We start from the raw sequence: 5000 nt of genomic DNA, 5'->3' as shown, positions 1-5000 counted from the left end.
GGGAGCGCCGCCGCGCTTCCCAAGCGGCGCACTTATCCAGTGCGCCACCGGGCCGGCCCTCATAAATATTTTTTCTTGATTTTCATTACTACCTAGAATTTCCCTTACAGATCTACTCAAATTTATTTAGCCGATCTCTTTTTTGTTGTTGTTTTTGTTTGTATAGCTTTATTGGGATATGATTTACATATGATAAACTGAACATAAAGTGTACAATTTGATGAGTTTTGACATACACATATACATATTAAACATAGGCATTACATATATATATAGACACACATTTGTACAGATAGTCCCGCCATTTACGATGGCTCAATTTATGATTTTTCGACTTCATATCCACAGCTCCCAGTCAGCCACATGATCATGAGGGTAAACAACCGATACTCTACAGTGTACTGTGTTGCCAGATGATTTTGTCCAACTGCAGGCTAATGTAAGTGCTCTGGCCATGTTTAAGGTAGACTAGGCCAAGCTATGATGTTTGGCAGGTTACACATTTTCCACTTAACTATATTTTCAATTTACAACAGGTTTATCGTGATGTAACCCCATCATAAGTGGAAGGGCATCTGCGTACATAATATATACATATGTATATATTATGTATGTATCTATATGTATGCATGTGTGTGTACACATATACATATATGTTTATATATCCATGAAAACATCTCCACAATCAAGGTAATGAACATATTCATCACCCCCAAGGTTCCCTGTGGCCCTTTGTAATCTCACCTTTCTGAGCTAAACAGCCCCCTCCCCCACCTCCCCAGGCAAACAATAATCTGCCTCTGTCACTCTAGATCAGTTTCCATTTTCTAGAATTCTCTATAAATGGAATCATACAGTATGTATTCTTTTTTGTATGGCTTCATTCACTCAGCATAACTATTTTGCAATTTATATATATTGTTGCATATATCAATAATTTGTTCCCTTTTGTTGGTGAGTAGAATACCAGTGCATACATATGCCACAATCTGGTTATCCATTCACCTATCAATCAACCTTAGGTTGTTTCTAGTTACTGGCTAGTATACAAATAAAGCTGGTATGAACATTGGTGTTCAAATCTGTGTGTGGACATATACTTTCATTTATCTTAGGTAAATACCTAGGAGGAATGGCCAAGTTACACAGTAGATGCATATTTAACTTTTTTTAAACTCCCAAAATTTTCCCAAAATGATGGTGCCATTTTACATTCCTACCAGCAGTGTATGAGAATTCCAGTTTCTCCACAACTTTACAAAACTTGGCATGGTCAGTCAGTTTAATCTTAGCCATTTTAGTGGATTCATAGTGGCACATCATTGTGAGTTTGATTTCAACCCACTATTCACAAATGATGTTAAGCATCTTTTTGTTTATTTATTTGCCATGATCTGTGTATTTTCTTTGGCAAAATGTCTATTCAAATCTTTCCCCATTTGCTTATTGAGCTATTTGTCTTCTTGAGTCATATGAGTTCTTTATATATCCAAAAGAATTGAAAGCAGGGTTTCAAAAGATATTTGCACACCCACAGCAGCATTATTCACAATAACCAAATGGCAGAAACAACCCAAATGTACCAATTCCACTTCTAGGTGTATATCCAAAATAATAGAAAGCAGGGACTCAAACAGATATTTGTGTTTCAAAAGATATTTGCACACCCACAGCAGCATTATTCACAATAACCAAATGGCAGAAACAGCCCAAATGTACCAATTCTACTTCTAGGTGTATATCCAAAATAATAGAAAGCAGGGACTCAAACAGATATTTGCACACCAATGTTCACAGCAGCATTATTCACAATCGCCAAAAGATGGAAACAACCCAAATGTCCATTAATGAATGAATGGATAAATAAAATGTGACATATACATACAATGGAATATAAGTTAAACTTAAAAAGGAAGGAAATTCTGGTACATTCTACAACATGGACAAATCTTGAGGGTATTATACTAAGTACAACGAGCCAGTTACAAAAAGACAAATACTGTATGATCTCACTATGTAAGTTATCTAGAGTAGTTAAATTCATAGAAACAGAAAGGGTTGGTTGCCAGGGACTGGGGGAAGGGGAAAATGGGGGAGTTGTTTAGTGGGCATAGAATTTAAGTTTTGCAAAAAGAAAAAGTTCTGGAGATACACAACAATGTGAAAATATTTAACACTGCTGATCTGTACACTTAAAAATGGTTAAATGGGACTGGATTATTTAGAAGTGTATTGTTTTGTCTTAGAAGTAAATTTAACCAAGGAGATAAAAGATCTGTACACTGAAAACTATAAAACATTGGTAAAGAAATTGAAGAAGACACAAATACATGGAAAGATATCTCATGTTCGTGCATTGGAAGAATCAATATTATTAAAATGTTCATACTACCCAAAGCAATCTTCAGATTTAATGCAATTCTTATCAAAATACCAATGACATTTTTTACAGAACTAGAAAAAACAATCCTAAAATTTGTATGGAACCACAAAAAAAACCCAAATAGCCAAAGCAATCTTGAACAAAAAGAACAAAGCTGGAGGCATCTCACTACCTGATTTCAAAATGTACTAGGAAGCTATAGTATCCAAAATAGCATGGTACTGGCATAAAAATAGACATGTAGACCAATGGAACAAAATGGAGAACCAAGAAATAAATCCATGCATTTACAGCCAATTGATTTTCAACAAAGATGCCAAGAACATACAATGGGAAAAGGACAGCATCTTCAATAAATGGTATTGGGGAGGGAGGTTTCGGTAATGGGCTACAATAATCAACCACATTGTATATTGACAAAATAAAATAAAACTAATAAATAAATAAATAAATGGCATTGGAAAAACTGGATAGCCACATGCAGAAAAATGAAATTAGACCTTTATCTCATACCATATATAAAAAACAACTCAAAATGGATTAAAGACTTAAACATAACACCGAAAACTGTAAAACTTCTGGTAGAAAATATAGGGGAAACTCTTCATGACACTGGTCTGGGTGAGGATTTTTTGGATAAGACCTCAAAAACATAAGCAATGAAAGCAAAAATAGACAAATGGGATTACATCAAACTAAAAAGCTTCTGCGCAGCAAAGGAAACAATTAACAAAGTAAAGAAACAACCTATGGAATGGAAGAGAATATTTGCCAACCATACATCTAATAAGGGGGTAATATGGAAAATATGTAAGGAACTCAAACAATCCAATAGCAAGAAAACAAATAATTCGATTAAAAGATGGGCAAAGGATCTGAATAGACGTTTCTTTTTTTTTTTTTTTCTTTTAAAATTTTTATTGAATCAAAATTGATTATACATATTTTTGGGGTTCAGCGTTGAGATATGTTGATCAAATCAATATTAATATCATATATATTGTTACAAATCATAATTATTCTTTCTGCCCCTTGTCCAATCTCTCCCCATCCCCCTCTCCCTCCCCCCTCTACCCTGGATTTCTTCTCTCCTTCTGAAAGAATAATGGTTACTCTGTTGATTTGTTGACCAGATGATCTGTCCAATACTGAGAGGTGTGAACAGGTCCCCCAATATTATCATAGAGCAGATGCTGCTTCTGTCACTCTGAAATGGGCTTTGTGGAGAGAGACATCCTCTTCTTTTCTTTATCTCTGCTGGTGACTCTCCTTGTGTCTGTGCACTCCAGTGGCTGGCGGACCATCTGCTTGGTGGTTGTGGTGTCTAGCTGCTTTCGTGGCAGCCATGGTTATTGTGGTGGCTGCGGGGGGCCACCCACATGGAGGTGATGTTTTTAGCATGCTCCTTGGTGCTGGGGGTGTGCCTGGTTGTGGGGGGTGGGTCTAGTCTCCAGCTCCATCCCTTGGGTCCCTGGGCGGGTCCTGAGGCACTGGAGCAGTGTGCCAGGTTGTGGGAGGAGGGTCCAGTCCACACCTCCAAGCCTCAGGTCCTTCGATGGGCCCCAAGGCACTGGCACAGTGTGCCTGGATGTGGGAGGGGAGTCCAGTCTCTAGCTCCAGACCTTGGGCCCCAAGGCACTGGCGCAGTGTGCCTGGTTGTGGGAGGGGGGTCTGGTCCCTGGCTCCATACCTCAGGTCCCCAGGCAGGCCCCAAGGTGCTGGTGTGGTGTGCCTGGTGTGGGAGTGGGGTCCAGTCCCCTTCTCCATGCCCTGGGCCCCTGGGTGGGGGCTTGAGGCACTGGTGGTGTGAGTGGTTGTGGGCAGGGGTCTGGTCTCAGGCTCCATGCCTCATGTCCCCTGGCAGGCCCCAAGGGGCTGGTGGTGTGCCTGGGCCGGAACTAATTTTTTGTCCTTCGCTTACTTCTAAAATGGGGGAACTTCCTGTGAGAACCAGTACTTGAGCTTTGTGGTTGAGCTAAATTGCTACTTTACTGCTCTTTCCCTAGGGAAGGCTTTTTGTGCAGCTCAGGGTTTAATGGTTGACCTTATAGGTACTTCCAGCTCTCCAGAGATCTGGTGCACCTGGGTTCAGTAGAAACTCTGATCTGGGCCTGAGTTTTTTCATCAAACCACACCCCATGCAATTCTATATTCCTGACCAGTATCCTCTGAGTGGTCTGGTGCTGTTTGTGGGGCAGGTCGGCTGTCCCTGCTGTGCCCCAGTGTTCTCCTGGTGGGCCTGTCTCTCCCTCTGCCCATGCTCCAAACACTTCCCGTGGGACAGGCCCTGCATCAGTCCCTTGCAATGGCTCACCAGCCTCTGAATGGCTCCCTTTTTTCAGTTGTTCTGGCTCCTCACTCCTGCATGGATCCACAGCGACCCATGCAAGTGGTCTTACTGTCCTGGGGGCCACCAAGGCCCTCTTCTCCCCTGCCAGCTCCATGTAACTCCATCCGAAGGGCACAGCTGCAGCTTCTGTCAGCTCCTGAGCCATGTGCTCAGCAGCTCCAGCATTAAAGCAGCCACAGCCCAAAACACTTCGAGCAATTTTTTCTTTCTCTCATCGTGGTTTCTCCCACCTTCATGAACTCTGTAGGTCTCTCCTCCTCTTCCCCT

This window comes from Galeopterus variegatus, unplaced genomic scaffold (genome assembly GCF_000696425.1).
Source record: "Galeopterus variegatus unplaced genomic scaffold, G_variegatus-3.0.2 Scaffold2855, whole genome shotgun sequence".
Taxonomy (NCBI): domain Eukaryota; kingdom Metazoa; phylum Chordata; class Mammalia; order Dermoptera; family Cynocephalidae; genus Galeopterus; species Galeopterus variegatus.
This window is presented reverse-complemented; position numbering follows the sequence as displayed.